A 21,176-nucleotide genomic window follows, 5' to 3' on the forward strand; every position below is an offset into this window, starting at 1 on the left:
CATTAAAACAAGAGAGATTTAATACAGTTTTGTTTGTGTTCTCTTGACTTTCTCTCTGGTAACTGAGGCCATGTGTGCAGTGTCACATGTAATCTTTGCCTCAGATCCACAGAGCCCAGACAGGTAGGTGGACTGACAAGAGGTTTGCAAAGAAATAGAAGAATTTAATACTATTTACACCAAAAACATCCCCAGGCGTTCCTCATGTAAGTCAAACAACAAGACGGGATGTGGGGCCATAATATGTGTGTGTGTGTAGGCTGGTCTGCTAATGCTTTTGTTTGGCGACGTCAACTTGACTTTCTCAGCGGAACTCAATAATTAATTACAAATTCTTTTATATTTTGTGCCCTCTTTGTTTCCTATTGGTTTTCTCCTCTTTCAATTTTATCTGCAATCAACTCTTAACATCTCTTTCTGTTCTGTCATGTGGGCTGAGTCATTTGCATAACAACAGAGTCAGGCACAAAAAGCCTATGGGCATGTGACAGAGTTGTGGGATGGGGCACATGGACTGGGAGTGAGAGAGCGGGAGTGAGAGTGAGAGAGAGGGAGAGAGAGAGAGACAGAGGGAGAGAGAGAGAGACAGAGAGCTTGCCCATGCTAATATCTGCAGCTGGGCCTTTGGTTTTGTTCTCTATGCAGCTGGGCTGGATGAGAGAGCCTGGATTCCAACACACCCCCATCGGCATAAATCTTGCCATGCTTGAGGCCGCGAACACTGCAACAATGCGACCGGGTCATTCTAAGCCAAGTCGGCTGGCTCTGCACATACACACACACACACACACACACATAAAGACATGCACATGCTCACAAGTAAATTGTTGTTTTCTGGGCTTGTTTGTAGCTTTCCAAGGCGTTTTTGTTTTTTGTCTTGTGGGATGCATATATTAATTATTTAACATCTGACCGAGGCTAAATGAAGGCCAAGACGATGCTAATTATTCCTTTCAGTCTCACTGGCATTGTCTACAGAACAAGACCAGACAATATTGTGTCATGTGCAGGGGTCAACTCTAAAATTCATTTCAATGATCTCTTGTCACCTTGTCTTGTCAGTGTCTGGAGCATTTCAGAAAAAAAAAAAGTTATTCTATGTCCTTGAAAGTTTGCGGTTCTTGAGATATGGTCGTTTGGCTGATGATTATTGACGCAGAGACACACAGACACTCAGCATACTGCAAGACTGTGACAATCCGATGTGCTTAGTGCCCACAAGACAGCTACAAACTAAATGGGTATGGATTTGAACAGAGTGATGCTCAGCCACAGTAACAGACTTGCTCTCAAAACGTTTGTCCACAGCTTTCAATGTATCATTAATGCGACCATAAAGAGCTCTTTATGTCTGAGTGGACAGTGTCACTTTTTGGAGTCAACTTTGACGAGATGAATGTGCATGGTGAGCTTGAATGCTTTGCAGCTGGGTGTGAGCCGGGTGCTGGTGACAGCGGGTACCAGGGCACAAATCCCATGGCAGAAAGGGCATCTTTGTTTGGCCCAGGTGCTCTCTGGATGCACTGCCCTCACATCCTGCACAGACTCATTCATTATGCATGAGCCGTACATTTAAAATCATGAGCTTCCTGTCAAAAGCTAGAAAGGGCCGGCCTGGCCAAATGCGCTGTCTGTGGCTTCAGAGGGAGAATAGGAGCGCAACATTTTCGAGGCATTGAAAAGGCCTAAAGTGAAGGCCATTGTGGCATGGACAAGCATTATAAAAACACATTGTAGTTCCAGCTTTTCAAAATGCAGTACAACAAGGCCTCATAGTGCAGTCAAATCTCTCAGCTTACTCGACATGGATTTGCACAGTTGCTGACAAGCAGGCTCTGTATGGACCACATTAGAAAGTAGTGTCTGAGTGATGTGTCGTGTGTTGTGCGCAGATTTTTGCAAAGTTGCGCCAATTTGTCATCAGTAGCTGCCACACCGAATAAGAATGCTGAGCCCACTTCTCTCATGTGTCCCACTGCTCCCATGAGAAGATGTGGCTCGGTAATTACTGGAGGATTACAATAATCTATGTTTGGAAGCATAACCTCCCCCTAGCCTTTGTGGCTCAGCACGAGATGAAACCAGTACAATTAAGCCATTTTGTTTCACTGCATGACTGTTCATTTGCATTATCTACACTAGTGGCTTCAGCTCTCAGACTGGGTCCCCCTCAGGTTCTCATCGCTGCATGAGTTCCCTTGGTTACAGCTCAGTCTCCCAAGGGTCTGGGGTCAGGGGGATCAACTCCTAATGATGTGATCAGACTACTGGAGTGACTGTTGCAAATATAAGAACTATCTCAACAGATGTCTCTCTTAAGCAGTCATATTTAATATACCTATCCTTATTCTACACAGACACAGGACAGCGGTTTAAATCAGTACCGTGGCTGACTTTCATGTGATGCATATAGAATCCATTAGTGTCTGCACTTTATAGTTTAAAGCCAGTTAGCCTTGGGTCAGTAGGGTGCCACCCCTCTGGATAAAAGGATCCCAACACCGAGCAACAGCCATAGCCTGAAGCAGAGCTGTCCACCAGCCAACCAGTCAATATGACCTGAGCAAATGGCCCAAGCAGGGTCACTGCAGGTGGGGACATTAACCATTAAATGGATACTTCTGCTGTCTGTCTGGGGAGGGAGAGAACTCAGGGGCCTCTGGTGGGCTTCAAAGTTGGGGGCAACTCAGCACAGCTTGACCTAAATAGGATTTGGAGAGTGAAGCCCCTTTATCAGGGCTTACAGAGATGAGACCGTATACCTGCTTAAGCAGATCCCCGAGTCAACATCCTGAGAAAGGAATTCTCCGAAAAATAAAGACATTTAAAAAAAGTGCTCATTTTAGTGTTATGTGACAGCGGTAACTTCATTTTTAGTGTCAGCCTCCCCACTATCTTCTTTTTTTAACTGTTTGTTTAATCTGTCTTTATTTGTAAATGTTCAAGTTTTGCTATTTTTCACAGAGACATAAGGTTAAGGTTTATCCTGATTTTTGTCACCCCACATCTTAGGCCAAATCTGGAGCCACGTGTAGAATATTGGCAGGTGATGAAAGGTAGGGTTCACCACCCACTCTTAGAGATTTAATCATGAGCTGTTCATACCACAGTCAGCAGCCTAAACTAATTCTGCTTGTCTATAGTTTTCAAATAAATTGCAATTTGTAATGATACTTAGGAGCAGCAGTTCATTAAGAACAACTTATCAAAAAAATATTAAACACACTCATAACATCCAAACCTATCCGTACCCAAACACTTAAAATGTCTTCACTTTAGAATTCGCTCATCTACTCAGTAGGGACTTAAATACTGTGCACATAAAAAAGCACATTCAGGTCCCCACAACATGGCTAATACCTGCAGTATGTCCAAACACACACGCACATGACTGGACTTAACAAAATAACACACACACACACACAAAATAAACTAATAACAAATACCTTTCAGCTCATGGCAGGGTGTGCCGATATTTGATTGAGCTTCCAAGTTTGACTTTCATTTACTATCCTGACAAGCTGTCATATTAAATATGTTATTGGTATATACTGAGATCACACATTAGTGGAATGGAAAAATTAATTTGGCAGCAAAGCAGATTCCACTGTGAGGTCAGTGTCTGAGGGCCAGGATCTGGATCGTTAGCAGCCTGCTGTGGGTCTGTCTGTACCCGTCCTGCATTATGAGCCAGCCATCCTGAGGCTGCCATAGGCAAGACATCCAGTCATAAGACCCGAAAAGAAAGGCATCAGTCACACTTAAATGGATCCTAGATTATTGACCGTCCACCCCACAGAGCCCATTGGTGGGTGGTTGGCTCCGCTACAGTCTCCAGGAGCTGCCTATGTTCTCTCTTGTGACCCTTACTGTTGCTCGTGGGCATACTCAGCATAATAGCCATGAACTGCAGGGTCAGGTCCTGCTGTGCCATGCTACTTAGTGGCCTCAGTTTTGTCAAATTAGTAACCAATCTTAACTCTTGTTCTTTGAGAGTACCTATAATTACTCTGACAGCAGTGAGGTAGCAGTGTTACCCACTGCAGGTGGATAGGCAAGAACAAAAGCACTCCCTCCTCAATCTGCTGATAACATTCTTTCAGTCCAACACCAGGAGGAAGTAGCTCAGGATGTGTTTTACATCCACATCAAGATAATCATTCGGTTTCAGATTTTCTATCATTCTGTGCAGATTAGAAAAAGGGATTTCCTCAAAAACGAAACATTGTTGTGACTACTGGTATGCGAATGAAGGGAGAGACAGACCTACAAGAATCAGAAAGGGAGTTTTCTGTCATGAATTGGAAACTTAATGATTAATGACATAAATGCTGACCAGCCTCATATAGGCAAGGGTTTACTGTCTACTGCTGAGACAGAAAATGTACATAGCTGACTTATTTTACATAACAAATTCAATTGAATTGAATTGAAAATTGACAGACTAACCTCATTGCAATGGTGAGCAAAAAAACACCACTGCAGAGTGATCAGAGCCACTAAATAAAGCAAGAACTATTAACGTCTGTGAATGCAGCATCTAAGACCAAGAGGGTGCTATCTGATCATTGGTACCACTTAGTAGAAACCTGCTGAGACCTCTGTTTATGCATTAACTGGAAAGCAATAATGAGCGCTGGCCTCTCACAGTGCATGAGTCAAATCAAATTCCCTTGCCAATTAGAAGGAGATTTACACAAGGCCCTGTAGCAGAGGCTAATCTTCGGGCAATCTATGGTGTTCCTACACTAAAACAGCCTCTTATATTCTCATTGACTACTGGTGCTAGGTCTTGTGGTGGGATTTGTTTCTGTTTTTGCAGAATTGGGAGGCTGGAGCCTGCTTGTGGAGCAAACCTGGCAAATGGCCCACTCAGGACATTTGACCCAGTGGATTTTTCGTTCTTATGTGAGGGTTTTTTTTTTTGTTTTCTTTTGGAGCTTGCAGTTTTCCTTAAGCAACGGCGAAAAGGCTCAAAAGGGTGGAAAGCAAAATATTTTCATAAGTCTCCTGGACGCCAGGTTGCATAAAAGGTTCCACAGGCATTTGCATCAAACCTGGACTGTTGAGACCACAGATTTTCGTTTTGTTGCCATAAAACTGCCCTTTCCGAAAAAAAAAGTATATATATATTCCATTTGCTGGACTCTTATAAAGTCGAATGAACTAAAAAATCAAGTTAGCTCCCCAAAGACGAACAGAGTGAAATATATTGGGCATATAAATGTAAAAATAAACCAATGAATTAATACGTTGAGTGTGCTTTGCTCATCCAAATTATTGGGCAATATGGCTTTCAGTGAATGTAGAGAATTGTGTCTTATCTGAGTCACCTCACACCATGAGATTTACTGACTGACGCAGGATACCTTTTGCAATTCTCCTTTACTACTCCTTTGGATGATAATGGTGATTACAGGCTAGTTTGCTGAGGTTGTCTGGTCACAGTAATTGCAGGTTAGTTGTCCATCACTCCATGGTCTGCTGGCAGTGAAGGGAAAGGAGAACACAGGGCACCGAGAAGAAAGGATCCATTTAAATAGCTGGGTGCAAAGATGGACTGATATTGTGTGGATGGTCTTCTCAACTTGCCATAACTGCAGAAAAATGTGTGTTACCGTTAGATAATAAAACCATTCTTCGTTCTTCTTTCAAAGTTATGATATCTGAGGGTGTGAAGTTATATGAAGCAAATTTATAACTTAAAGCTTTATTCATTGCTAGGCCGTACTGCCACTGGGGAGCTCCACGGGCTGGAAAAGCTATGAATATCCTCACACCACATTCAGCACCTTTGACAGAAAAACCCACAATGTGGACACAAACATGTCAGCATGTGTTCTGAGGTATGGACTGCAAAACCTTTAGGCATGGACCCAAACACAGAAACCTTAATAGATAAACTTTATCTGCAGTAAATATCGGACTATCAAGTCTCTCCCCTGATAATGTAGTGATTGTTTGACATCAGCTTGTGTTCATTTGCGCTTGTAGCGCTGGAGTTTTTAAGGTATTATTTACTTTCATGACCTTATCAGTGTCCAGGATTAAGTCTGTTTGCGTATGGACAAGAATGCAATTAGCAGAGTCACCCACTCTGATCAATGCTGGCATATCATTTGCAGTCATCCATGAGCAAACAGATTTTTTCTCTTTTTTTTTTTTTACCAGATAGGGAAGGAATGTCAAATAGAGCCTGAGGTCCAAATAGCTGCAGGTTGGAACAACATTGCATAAGAGGAAAATAATTATTTTGTAAACTGCATCAAAACTCCTCATGAAGTTGCCCGTCTAATGCCTGTTCACAAAGCCAAAGAGTTTTTGTCACCCCACCCTAGTTCTCATCCCACTGTTCCAGGTGAACAAAAGATATGGGACCCCCTGCTGCTTTGCCAAGTGACCGCATCACAGCTCCACCGATCAGCCCTCGCTCAGGCAAACAAAGGTTGGCCCAGAGAAAATGCCAGTGTCGGTTCTCACAGTCACCCCGATAATATCTCCGTCCTCCTAGCCCCACACGCATTGACATGAAGCAGCCACACAGATAGAGTTGCAAATGGGCACTTCTATAAGTCAAAGCAGGCAAGGGTGGGACACTGGACATCCCCCCAGCGGACGCCTTGTTCTCCCATTAATTGATCGCTACTTGATCTTCGATGGTGATTCAGGGGAACTCTCTAGGGCAGGCCACCAGTCTCGGTGATATGTGTGGGAACTGTGTGAAGGCCACGAAGGTGCACCTGCTAAATGGCCGTTTCGGCCTATTCCCCCAGCACCCTACCCATTGTTAGGGATTTATATTCAGTTTCCCTCTCAGATAGCCACTCAGTGGGCTGCTCTCTTTTTTTAGAGAAGGGGCTGCTTAAGAGACAGACTTGCTTAGGTGGGGAGAATTGAAAGAGTGACACAGGAAGAACTGGGATAGATGAGGAACATACAAGTTCAAGTAAGTTACTGGTGTTCAAAATGTATGGAAAAGGCAAAAAACATTGTAGGGTATAAACAGTGAACAATATTTTTTTTTAAAGGAAGGAGGATCACAAGCCAACGATTAACTTTAATGACAGCCTGATGTCCTGTGGTCTGTTGGGTGACCCATGACCCTCATTTTAATGAGGGCTGTAATAAGGGACATTACTCTGTCAGTGCAGGGACTTGGTCAGAGAGGGATGAAAAGATGAAAGGTATCCACTGAAGTGTGAGCTGCAGGTGGGATAGAAGTTAAATTAGCAGTGAAACACAGGTGGAGGAATGATGTGTAACACCAACACAGTAGCCAAAAAAAAGGCAGTACAGGAGGAGTGAGAAGCTTAATTTCCAACGCTTAGTATACAAACATCTTAGCATTACAACATCCATCATGTTCAAAGCCAAAGAGCATATATGAGTACAAGCAAATTAGCAACATGGATTTTCAAATTAGCAACAGTCTGTTTTCCTGACTTTGCCAATGAGGCGGTTGGACTCATTTTTTAGGGTTTTATTTAATGAGTTACAAACTATTGCCACCTGAACGATGAGGTTCAGCCACCAGTGGATTTGACTCAGTGCACTGCAGATTGATGAGTCAATCAAAGGACACCCTGAAGTCAATGTAAGTGGATCTAGAGACACGCATCATGGCCCCAGAAAAGTGGCACATGTGCTGGTGAGAGGAAATCACTTTGGATTCAGATTCAGGTGACCAACAGGACATATCCCTAAACCAAGCAGTCTAAAATTAAGGACAAAACAATGTGTCGGGCAATGATTGATAAGTCTGGATTGTTTTGTCAAAATTCAGTCGTCTTAGCAGCCCCACCTCCAGGCACTTCCTATAATCAAAGGCCATGCCCACCCATGGCTAATTAGACATTAAGCAAACGTCAAGGGGGCCTGATTTAAAGCAGCCCCCCTAGACCTGAGAAAAACAAAGGGAGCAGAATGAGGAAATGGGAGAGACACAGATCAATATTTAGCAGTACTTTTGTTTGCTAAAATGCCACAGAGGCTGAAATAGATCAGATAGTGAAGAGAGAGAAGGGCCAGCGATTGTGTTCTCACGGTTCCCCGGGCACTGCACTGCGGAAAGGCACACCTGGCCCAAACAAATCCCAGGAAGAGGGGAGGGATGAGCATGCAGGCAAGCTTGCTCCCACGGAAACACACACACAAAATACAGACACATAGATACAAAGTATCTGACTACTACCGGTTGGAGCACATAAAAATGCCATTCATGTATGGCCATCTGCTCATAAGCAACAATGGACAATGAGGAAAAAAAAACACTTCATGACATCAGTGGACATTACATTAAAATTCATTTAACCCTCACCTCATCCAATCTTGCATATATCTCATGAGGAAAGCCTTTACCTTAAAATGGATATTGTTGATGGAGGTAGTTGAACTGTGTTGAAAGATTATGTCTCTCTGTCTAGTTTGCTCTGGACTGTGCATGGCTGGATGGGGCGAGAGCTCTACTCTCAAGTGGAGAAGCGTGGCTCACAGCAAGTCTGTCAACAGGTGTACCGACACGAAAAGCCAAACATTCTGTTGTGCAGATGCGAGGTGATTTTAGTGTTTTGTTTGCACCTTCCAACCAATGGTTTAATGCTATGAAACAGTGTGCCATGAAGACTACAGAAGCAATCACTTTCCAGAGTTACAGGGTTCTCCCTCTCAAATGTAAATGCTTCGCTTCGTCCCTCTCTCCTATAACAAGCCCTCACATTGCAGCATCTGCACGATGGTTCCCCCTGTAAATCATACTGTCACTTCTCACACTCAGCACCTCTACAGCGTGCTGGTTTCAATTTGAGTAGTGAGCAAAGTTAATAAGTTTGAGATAAATTCAGCTGGCTTAGCTGGAGCTGATTTGGAGTGGTGTACGCTTTCGCCCCTGATTAGCCCTGGTCCTAAACTTCAGTGGCAAAGCACAAAGAAAGAGCCTGTTTCACCCTGACCCCTAATGCAGTGTGACCCCATGCAGAGTTATCATTGCTATTTTCGAGTTCAGGTTACAGGTGAGTCAGGTACGAAAAAAGATAACACTGACATAGCGTAAGGTGACTACATGCAGTGGGGGAAGAGATACCGACAACATGCAGCTCAGTGAATCTTCAATTGCAAAGCAGAAATCAACCAGAATTCTGGCTTGATCTTCATAAATAAATATTTAAATCACAAACATATGGTGACATGGAAAAAAGAAACTGACAAGTCACACAAGTCGGCATTGTACCTGAGGTGAAACTATTCATAGTCAATAATAGTGGCTCGCCACACACAAGTGCCATTGCCAGTTTGCAAAATAAACTTCACAACTGACTAATATTCATCCGTGGTAACCTTTGGCAACTGGTGTGATGTTAGTAAGCACCCGTTTGGCCGTCATTAACCAGCTGGAAGTGACTAGAGCCTTTTCTGCGCTCCACCTCATGATTGGAGGCAACCCCCAGTAACCTAACGCAGGGGCCAATTATAGATAATTTAAGACTTAAGCAATTTGGACAGATTTCTGGAAATTACTGTAGAGGTCTTGTTGCTGTCGCCGAACAGAAATGAGAGTGAGGTATTTTGACAGGTTTTTACCACAAACCAGTTCTCAGATACACAAAGGCAGAGGTTACATAGTGCCTAATATCCATGTGTTGATTGGGGCTAAAGTCAGGAGGTTAAGCAAGGTCTAGTTAGCCGTGTTCAGAATTACCACAGGGAAGGTTAAGCAAAACAACAGACCTCCATCCCACCTGTCCACCAATTACCATTACATAAACATGATGGTCGGCTGGCTGCATGCACACGCACAGGATAAATTTGACTAGGTGGTCGGACTTCCCTACTTAAGGAATCTGACAACTGGAGACAAGTTGAAAAAATGCATAGTTTGAGTTCAACACTTTAAAAGCCAGGACTTGCCTGGTCTTGCTTTGAAGACTTCACTTGACTTCACTTTATTAATGGCAACTATATTTCATAGTGAAATTACGCAAAGCAGAGAACGTTAAGGCGTTATTATATGCTGTCATGCTGTGACTTACTAACACAATATCTCCCTCCAGACCTCAGCCCTTTCCCCTACTGTCTTGGGCCTGTGTGATCAGGTGGATGCACCCATGTTTGCTTCCCGTCTTTTTGTGCTTGGTGCCATGATGATCAGACAGGAAGCTGGCCAGACTGCGGTCAACCTGAGCGCTACTGAAACCTTTCGGCTATGTGTGAAGAAGACTTGGTGACATCACAGTTATGGGATAGTCTTCTGATGAAGGCGGAGAGGAGACTTGTTGTGGGTCTATTTCTGGATCTTCTTAAATACACACCATGCTAAATAAGTGTAAAGTACAAATATTAGCTATACATTGAGACCAACAGCAATAGTATTATAAAAGTATGTCAAAAAAAAAAAAAAAGTACTGTTTTTATGGCTTCTGTGAACACAGGAAAACTATGTCTCAATAGCTGCATATTGGTTAAATTAAAGTGAAATTAAATTGGTTATGACAAAATACTGGATATCACTTGACTGATTTTAGTTCAGCTGTATTAATGGTAACATTCCAATTCTCTAGTTGTACTGCCTCTAAGTGCTGTTGTGTTTGGGGAACTTGCAGTTCTGTGGCCCACAAATATCAAAAAATCATTTCTAATTACATCTCTAATGGTCATTTGGGATTACAGTATTTGTGTGATTGCACATGTGTGAATGCATGTAATTTTGTGTGTGGTCTTATTCACATCACACATATGCCCCCAACCCCCCCCCCCCAGATGGGGCCACTACCACTTCACCCAGAGACACAATTAGGAGCCCTGGCCGGAAAGCAGGTCTGAGCGGGTGGACGCTGAGACGAGACAGACTCACCGGGGCAGTTCCTTTCCTTCCTAGTCTCTGAGGGCTCCTTGGCAAGATGCAGATCGCCAAAGATGTCAGGGCCAAGCAAAAGTGCAATTTGTCTCATCACAGCCGGCTGCCTGCAGGTCCTGAAGCAATCCCAACGCGTAGCATCACTCTGCTTGCTTTGCACTGGGCCATGCATGCTCTAACAGAAGAAAATAGGAGGGTCTGATCATTCACATTCCCAGCAGTTAAGGTGGTCCACGCAAAGAACTGCTCAACTCATGGGCCGTTACCACTTACACATTACACTACTCTTGGCCAGTTTTTTTGGGTTTTTTTTCTTGAACAGCACACAGTACGTTTACACGCACACTCGAGCTATATGCACTAGTGGGGAATTGATTTACTGACTGAATTATGCCTGCTTCTGCTATGCTAGAGGGAAATATGCCGCCTTTCAGCTTGTTAGTAATCAGCAGTTTAGGTTTTGCCATTCCCAGTCTTTCTACCACCCATGAACTTGCGTCTTCTGTCTTTATTTCTATCTCCAAATTAGGAACCATAGTCACAGCTTACACTTTTGTAAGCTCTGAAGAAATGATCAGTTCCTGCTGAAATTACAAAATGACCACCAGTGTCCACAAAGGGAGACAAATCACCTCTTAAAAGTCTATTCCAGAATCCCTGGGGCCAAATGACAGTCCTGGCCACATATTAAGGGCTATATTTAGGACAGTGCCTTGTATTGCCTCTAGCACCATATTAACCTCTGACCTCTAACTAGGCACTAAGCCACTGGTGGTTTACAGCTGGGACAAGTACTTCATGCTCTAAGACTGGCGATCATTTATCTGTCGGACAGTCCTAATACACACACATTAACACAAACGCAAGAAGAAGATAATCCAAACACAGATTAAGATGCTGATTTTTTTTGTTAGCGACCAATAGATCTTAATTACATGAAATATTTTTTGAAGAGATGTTTGCCTTGACTGCCTAAATTCAGATAGTGGGAGAACATTTCGCAATCCTCTATCCTCTATCTTCACTGACAGTTTAGAAAGCCTTCTGTTGTCACGCCTGGGATGTGTGCTCAGAGCAAACAGATTTACTGCTTAGAAATGGAGGTGGTAAGTGAGAGTTCTGTGGCCTATTGGGTTTTCAAGGGCTCAGCGATCAGGCCTTTGATCTTCTCTGAAATGAAGGGTCAAGTGTTTGATTAGCCTTAAACGCGTCGTGTGTATGAATTAGCAACTGTGGCGATGCTACAGATTGTCACAAACGGAGGACTCCTCCTCTCAGCCCTCCGTTTTTCCAAGCAGGTCAACTGTGGTGGATTTCAACAAAAGATGTCAGTCGTGATGGTGATGGATAGCATATTCATGTCTGTGTAGATTCTCATTCATCCACGTCATAGCAACTTGAAATCGAGAAATCTCTTGATACTAATTCTTAATAATCTGAGACAGTAATTCATGTTATACACTGGACCTTTAAACTTTGATGTTATGATGAAGGCACACAGTCAGTTTCCCTCATATTTAAATTTACATCATTAAAAGAAATAGTTAATTCCAAGAAAATTCCTATTTCTACAAGTGTCTAATTGGTTGCTGATGTCTGACACCTCTGTATTTGTATTTCGCGTCCTGAAAGACACAGTCGGTTTGTTTAGGTTTTCACACGCAGACTACACCCATCACCCAGCTCCTGCTCTGTCCCATATAACAGGAGGAAGGCATCGTCTGCATGACTCACATTTCTAGCTGGGCAGCCCAGCCGGCCTGAATCACAGCTGAAGTCCTGAATGTAACTTAGCTCCATGCCTCGACAACCCCAGATGTAAAATGACACAACTCCTCAAGTAGCTCTTCAGCAGCTGTCAAACCCCAAGTGCCTGTTAAAGCTCACCGACTTCGCCCTGAGCGCCACCATCCCTCCCTTGTCTTATAAAACCGGGAGCCATAAAACCACCACTGGGCTCACTCTTACTTTCTCCGCGTCATGACGAATGGACAGTTCAAACATAAAGATGTCATGATGCTGTAATATTTTGAACTCGAGTGCTTCAATTGGGAATTCATATTAGGTGATTTATCTGTTAAAGCTCAGAGGTCAGAACACAGATGGAGGAAATCTCCACGGTAGATGTTTCATTCCAGAATGTGTGATTCCCATTGTACGTATTAGGATAGTAAGAGTATTACAAGTGAGTGCCAGTCGACAGAAGTGAATGTGAAGAATGAAACAAACAGAGAGTGACTGGGCAGTTTTACAGTGAGCATCTTCCAGGTTGATGCTAAGACAACATCTCCTGCCTGAGTAACTATACCGAGGAATTGGATGTTGGACAATGGAGCCCCTCCCATCCTTCCCACTTAGTACGCTCAATCCACCCTTTCTTTTGCCACTTACACCAACTCTAGTCCACAGGATCAACTAAACGAGTTAAAATCACACAATTGGCAGCTGCTTTTCCTTATATTTTAATAATGAGAAAGTAAAAACAAGATCAAACTACAAGTGATACTGATGACATGAGCATGATCTCCCCAGGGAGGATGCCCAAAGATTATATAATAATATCTGATAGTCCCTGGCCAGAAAGTATTCATCTTACAGGTTTTATACTGTGTAAATATATGTCAATTTAAAAGAAATGTTGCATTTAAATAGATTTACAAACTAAGACAGAATTTGCTGCTAAGTTTTTGAATCTGACATGGAAACAATTACTTCCTGGCACGTGTGGACTTGTTGGCAGATCGCTTCCCAAGTGTGTGTGTGTGTGTGTGTGTGTGCGTGTCGATGCACAAGCACGTGTGTGTAGTTACACCAGAGCACAAAGAGAATAGTTGCCACTGAAACGTCACTAGATTTCATTTGACAAGTGTGCTGTGCATCAGCCAAGCAACAACTGGACTCAAATGGAGAAATGACTGCCAAGCACATGCATTAGGCTACAGCTCAAACCTCTTCGCTTGTGGATGCTTGCAAGGCTGAAAATTAGCAGAGAAAGTGGCGTAAAAGTTGCAAAACAGGGGCATTTCTTTGTCTGCCACTCCATGCTGGATCCACAAAATATGGCTCAGTAATTCAAATTAGGGAAACAGACATAATGTTTCGAGGGAAGCAAAGGGATAGTTGAGCTGATGGTAGAATCTGCACAAATACAAAGGAAAACTACCCTAGAAATAAAGCTAAAGGTTATAGTCACCCCACGGAAGCATAAAGCCCTCATGAAATAAAGTTCTTTAATGCACTCAGATGCAATAAATATCCCTTTCAGTGTTTTTATGGGACATAATAACTTCACAAGTGGCTGCTATGACCACATCCATACACACCTCCTTATGCATTGGTCTTTCTTTGTATTTTTAAGGATTCAAGCATACAAGTTGGAAAAACAACACTTGGGACTAATGGTAATGATAAAATCTAACTATCACTCGCGATTGTGGAAAAGAAATTAAATTAAACCGTGGAGACAACCCCATCAGTAGAAAATCAGAGATTAAATAAGTAAAATAGAGCAGTCTAACTTTGACAATAAAATGTCAAACAAATCTGCTCCCAGTCAAATTGTTTCAAGGGTGCTGGTGTTTGAATGACAAATTTAACAGTACCCAAGGAAACACAGGCGTATATAAGGCCGATGATGTTATACCTTATTAAAGTCTGCAATTCTGTAAGTGGAGAATTGAACTTAATTAGGGCATTTTACTTTCTTAAGATTACATTTCACGTCTTGGAAAATGAGTGTAATATGTATTATCTTTCAGTTTAAAATTCACACTGGTAGCGTTCAGCTATGACACACACCTGGCAGCACTGAATATTCCTTATGGCTTCTAGACTGGCCCATACTGTCTGCAAACACGCAAGGAATACTAAAAGCCGTCCTCAGATGAACTCTGACCTGGTTTGCTGTGCCACTGAAATGTGGAGTGGAGGGCCTCCCTATTCTGCAACTTTAATGAGAGCGCCTGACAAACTGAATCTCTCCTTTGCTGACGGAAGGGATGGGAGGTCGGTAGGTAGGGGCGTGTTGGTGGGTGAGGAAAGGAAATTAGCTACTGGGGCCTGTTCTCTATTGGCCTTAAGTGAATCGGATTGGCCGCAGAGGGATGTAGGCGAGTAAAATGGAGTCAACAACGGAGAGCAATTTTGTAAAGAAATGGAAATACAACTTACAAAGTATGACATGGTGTGAGTGAGAGAACAACAACCTCCGGAGCTGCCATGTTAACATCATCCACTCCTGGAAGCGGTTTTTCTATGAAACCTATCAACACTCCTTAACGGATTTACGTTCCATGCCTGGATTGAGTGGTGATTCATAAATAAGAGTGCCCAATAAGTGGATGGGCAGGAAGTTCTATGCAGTTGGGGTATCGTGTGGATGTGGGGCCTGTTCAGCTTTAGTTGGCTTTCCCTCACTCTAAGAAAACTATGATTTATTGCATTTTATAGCCTCCTTTTTTCTTTCTTTTTTATCCAACAACTATTGTAATGGCATGACCATAGGTTTAAAACAACAACTTTCCTTTCAGTTCACGTTTATCTGGAACGGCGTCTAATGGTAAACAGGCCGACGTCTCGGTTTAACTTTGACCAGCTGTAAGCATAGAATGTTGATAAAAGGTAGATGAAGACTCAGTTTGGATGGAAACTCTTTTAATTTGGCACAACATTAAACATTTTCCTGAGGAGTAAATGGTCTCAACCGCTGGTTTCAGCTCTTTTTCAATAGAAGGTCAAGTGAATTAGACAATAAGGCACTGCACATGCTCATGGTTTCTCTCTCCAATCTGGGATTAATAGTGGAATTATTGTTGAGTGCAACTTTGCATTTTATCTACAACTGCTTGTTTATGATGGGTTGTACTATGCAGAGAGACAACATAATATATGACAAGACGTAGATGGATAAAATTCCACTAGTTTTAGTTTTTGCTTCATCAGTGTAACATGCATGATTTGCTGCTCTATAAAGGTTTCAGAGGGCTGTCTTTAGGCATCACAATACAAGTGCAGCGCTAGCTTCACTGACTTGTTCCAGCCAGGCGGCCTGTGCACACACATCTGTTGCTAGTTTAAGGAATTTTGTACTACTTTCATTTGCAATCCCTCACATTTTGCAAAGGATAAGCAGTAATTGGGGAGACAACTGTAAAATGGTGATCAGTTGCCGAGTGTTATAGGAACCTTATGAAAGCACGATAGACCACGAGGGCCGTCCAGCCTGCAGTTGTTTGGCCGAGTCAGCAACTGTGAGGTTTTGTAGGCTAGATTTTCCCTTGAGGGAACAGCAGCTGATGCTGACAGCTTCAGGGAGGTTAGAGGGAGAGAGTGGAGGGGGAAAACAGGAAAGAGGTGGTGCAGAGCGCTGGATGTAAGGCCGAATTTATGGCGTCGATTTGAGAAGGACACTTCTGTCTGTTTCCTTCTTGTGCACCTCGTCATTGTTCTGTGCCCTGCTTTATTTTCTCTGGGCTTGGCACAGTCTGTACAAGGCAAGGCAGCTTCATTTGTACAGCACATTTCATACAGAAGGGCAACATGTGCTTTATATAAAAACATAGTAATGTTTCAAATTTGGAAACATTCAAATGTACAATTTGAAATTAAACAGAGTACAGAGAGAAAGAAAACAGAAAGGTTAGTCTAAAATGGAGCATAAAACTATAATTTACTCTAAATAAATGATTAAAATAATGAGAAATGCAGAATTTTGCAATTTAAAATGCTCAAAAGGAGCTCAATCATAAGCATATGAGAAATTAAATGTTTCCAACATGCATTTAAAAATATTTACGTTTCGAGAAATGTTCTCGTTCTTCTCACTTGATTAAACATTATCATGAGGAGTTATTGGTCTCAATTGCTAGTGTCAGCTCTGGGCATTGTTGCAGATAACGTCTGTGAACCTCCGACATGGAACTTTTTAGGCTTCACAACAGGAGTTTAAAACAACTCCACTGAAATATGAGTGCGACATTCCTGTACAGTATGTATGTTTCCCTGAAATGGCACTTTGCAAACAATTAATTCATACTTGTAAATGTTCAGAATGAAACAGTGAAGTAATAACTAGTGTCCTAAAACGGCCCCTATGCAGTGATGTGTGATTTATAGCAATACGATGCCAACCCTTTCTATGACTCCCAAGATGATAGTAAGAGAGAAATCGGCTGGCTTTCATTTGGGATGGCTACAGATGGATGAGATCATTATTATGTAATTGGTGCTGCTATTGCAATTTCTCCTTACGTGTGAAAGCAGGCATCGCCCACACTGGTCCCCTGTAGCTCAGCCAAACCTCAGTGTTTAGAGAAAAGCCCCCGATATCCACCATATCTGTCCCAGCCACGCTGAGCCTGCAACCTCTAGCCTCCAATCATCCAGCCTCTCATTGGATAATCAACACTTGTGGAGTCCTCCGAAATGATACGAGCCTGTTATAATTCAATGCGCTGTCAAGGAGGTTCGTTTTCATAAGACACTTCTGTACTGCATTCAATAGAATATCAAATCATTCAATAATTTTTTTCAATTAAAAAAAACCTGCATGCATAAAACTTCCTCAAGTACAGTCAGTAAAGTTTTAAGGCTGCAAAAGATGACCGTCCACTGGTTAGAAAATCAGATCTACCGACACAGAATTACCTGCAAACATTTATGTCAATAACAAAATGTATGCAGACCCCTGCAGTGCTGGGAGGTGGGGGAAGTGGAGTCAGCTTTCCAAAGTGATAAAAATCAGCTGGCGCCTGTTGAGGAGGTGCTTGTGTATGTCCTGTCACCACCAAGGACAAAGAGTCTCCCCAGTCATGCCTAAAACAGGGATTTCTATGTTAATGCGCACCTACATTTTGGCTCCTGAATGCCCTCGTAAAGAAAGCAGTCAGAAAACGAATCAGTCGCTGTATGCCACTTGGGATGTTTCATTAGAAGCCTCATTTGATGCAAAGACAACAGCTGGAAACCAAAGAAAACAACATCTGACGTGCCAAATGCCACCTCAAGGCCAGATGGCGAAACTAATCAAGTCGATTCTGATATGATACTTAAATTGCCTTTCTTCAGCTCAAGTGACATAACATGACAATTATGCACTTCTCTTTCCAGCTCGTATTCTCTTTCATTTTTCCATGTTGTTGTTGTTCCTCGACCATTAGCTGACACCTTCAACTGTAAATTCTAGCCCCCAGAGGGACTGCACAAGCCTTACACTGCACCGTGTCCCTCCCCATGCTTTTGATGCTTTTGATCTTGGTTTTGGTTTGGATTTTGGTTGGTGAGAAACATTTAGACGTGTTTTTTTTGTTCTTTCCCCCTCTTCCCGTTCCATGCCCAAATTTAAGTGGTGACCCAAGAGACTTGGATTTAGCTTGCTGACAAAACTTCCCACCCCTGGCATGCTCACCCATCCCAACTTTATTCAGTGGTCTCGGGATCTGAAGGCCTTGTGTAGCTATAGACACTCATTATTAAAGAGTTAAGCCTCAGTGAGCCACTTCAACCAGACTAAGGTGCGCTGAAGCCACAGTTTCAGGTCACAGGAGTGCATTGTGGTGTAGGTGCTGTGTAACTCTAGATTTTAAATTACAGACTATGTGATAAAGTGGGTCACAGCTTCCTGATAACCTTTTTAAATGAGTCAGAGGCTGTTTGTCGCCCAGACGAAGCATAAGCTGTATGAAACGCGGCAAAACTAAATCTTTGCGCCAATACAATTATCTCTAAACTTCCTAAAAAGTAACAGCCACCATCTGGCTTTGCCTCCGACAGTTAAAACCGCACATATATGAGTCACAATCCAAAGTCTGCCTCAGCAGGATACAGTGAGAAATCCTGTTTAAACAATGACAATAGAGCAACGTTGAAGCTTAAAATCTATGCCAAGTGGTTAAAATCATCCGTTTAGTCATTCAGACGCATTAGTTGGGGTCAACTATGTCATGGTTAAGTTTATTTATTTATAAACTAGACCAAATATGGAGCAGCACATCAGTTTGGGCGTGTTGCTACAAGGGGAGATCAATTATAAACCGGGGAGTTTGAAGTTTGTGTGAAAAGTTTTAATATGTATCAGATATCATATCTCTCCTGTTTATGAGGCATGGGATTTTACTATTGCTAGGTGTAGAATGTGCTCTTTAGCATTAGCACTGGCATGCACCTATTTTCACCCATGCAGCCCTTTTGCCACATGATGTTGACCCACATTTTCCCTAAGAAAGAACCCAGTTTGTGAAATGAAAAGGCTCCGTTGTTGATGCCGCCTTGGCTTCGGACTACATTTTTGGCTGTCCAAAAATGTCGATCAGAATAATCTGGTGTAACTAACACCGTGTTTAATTCTGGAGTTCTGTAGTAGCACTGAACTCACCGCTGTAGTGCCGCGCAGGACACAACATGCTCCAGAGGACAGGACAGCACCGAGCTCAAATCTTATACACCAGTTTTCTTATTCCCACCAAGAATGGTAATCTAGCTGCTCAAATATTGGAGCTCAGGAAAAACAGCGGAGGGCAATTTCCTCAGAGTGTAACATTAGAAAGCACGAGCCTGGCTCCTGGAGGTTTGGGGCCACCACCGCTGGGCCGCTCCAATTAGATGGAGCTTCCCTGCTGTGTCTGAGCCAGCCTGAACACAGGAGCACCCGAAACAACCTGAAGGAAGAAATGGAGGAAGGAGAGAGGGGAGACACACACACACACACACACACACACACACACACACAGTGCTGAGCCCAGTGTTGTGTTTGGCAAACGTTTCACCTAATGTCTCCCCCTGTCTACACTTCATGCTACAAAGTGATCTTTAGACAGCAAAAAAAGAAATAAAAAATGAAGACATGCAAGACTGTGGAGAAAGTGTAGAAAGCCACCATCATTATTGCCGACTATTAACTCAGATTTAAACTACTTATGTGCTCTTTTTTAAAAGAAAAAAATATTGACTGAAGAAGGACATTTTTCCATATTTCCAAATCCTTATTTTTCAATTGATCTTATTTCCAAACGTGCAGCCATCAAATGATAAATGCTTCTAAGAGTCATTTAAGCACTTGTTTTTGGTTTCGCTTAGCATTTTTGAATTGTTCTTACTCTAGTATAACTCATCTATATGTTAAAATATCACTATTTCACATGAACAAAAGGAAATATTGTGTGAAAAGCCCCACATCCTCTTTTTGAAGTGTTCAATTGTGTGCTTTTAATAAAAAATAAAATGAATTACTATAAATAAATCTGTTTGGTGTATTCTCTTATTGAAAGACAATAGAATAAGAATGGCACACCCCTTTTGAAACTATGTGTTTTGCGCAGCACATTGTTAATCGAAAAATAGGACAGGATCAAAACTCCTATCTTTATTTAATCTTTTATTTAAAAAAATTTAAAAAAAATGTGTATACAATGTTACTGGATGCAGTTGTTGACCTTCTCTGTTTTCATTTGCCCTGATATAGCATTCATCGAGTATAGACTGGGCTCTCTCAATTGTAATAAGACACTGTTTTAAAGCCCTTGAAGTATGCCATTGTTCATTTCACCCCTGCCCTTTCTGAAAGTATTAATCCCATTGCCATGGTCTAATGCTGAAATCCCCAGTAGAAACACCTAAGAGGACTGGAAATGCCTGACCACACACGGTATTCCCATTTCCCCTGCAACGAGTGATCTCAAAGGTACGACCATGGTCACTGCTGAGCAGCTAAGAGGAAGTACATCTGTAGGCCGTCTCCATTTGTTGAGTATTTAGCGAAGGGGTTGGTGCTTTGGCTCGGTTGCAGGTGCTATCCTCTGGAAGGTGATTAGATATCATCACTCTTTCATTAACTCCGTATTTCTAGTATCACGGTGACTGTGTAGAATGAATGGCCCTCTTCATGGGTCAGCCTGACAAATGAGCCTCACTGAAAGGGCCAGGTTAATGAAAGAGGAGGAAAAAGAGGGATAAGTCTAGGTTGTAAAATTGTGCAATGGTAAGGGAAGGTTTTGGGAAAGCGGAATTTATGTAATAGAATTGTCCTTGCGTCAAGCTGATGGTAATTAATATCAGCTAAAAATAAACAACTATGGCTGGTGTTGATGACAGCTGAAAGAAATAATTGAGGGGGAAAAACATTGAAGTTTATTTTTAGGTTGCGATACCAGAAGCGACAACAAAAGCTTCCTTTTCACCAGATGCTACACACAGGTATGATGGGAGTGGAAGGCTCAAATGTTCCATTACACAGAGCAGACCTGAGCACATACAGGTTCTTTGTGAAAGGTATCTCTATGTGCAGGCAATGATGCCACAGTGACATCATCCGAGAGTCAAAGATGGGACTTTT

The 21,176-nt window shown here is 42.4% G+C and overlaps 1 long non-coding RNA gene across 1 annotated transcript in view; it reads right to left on the reverse strand.

Annotated features, from left to right (window-relative positions):
* Positions 1–21,176, reverse strand: part of LOC131475833 (uncharacterized) — a 56,364-nt gene that overhangs the window by 34,861 nt on the left and 327 nt on the right. Inside the window, exon 2 of the long non-coding RNA XR_009242542.1 lies at positions 10,847–11,024. This is a non-coding gene — a long non-coding RNA (uncharacterized LOC131475833). The remainder of the gene's footprint in view (positions 1–10,846; positions 11,025–21,176) is intronic.

The sequence above is a fragment of the Solea solea genome, chromosome 16, assembly GCF_958295425.1.
Source record: "Solea solea chromosome 16, fSolSol10.1, whole genome shotgun sequence".
NCBI lineage: Eukaryota > Metazoa > Chordata > Actinopteri > Pleuronectiformes > Soleidae > Solea > Solea solea.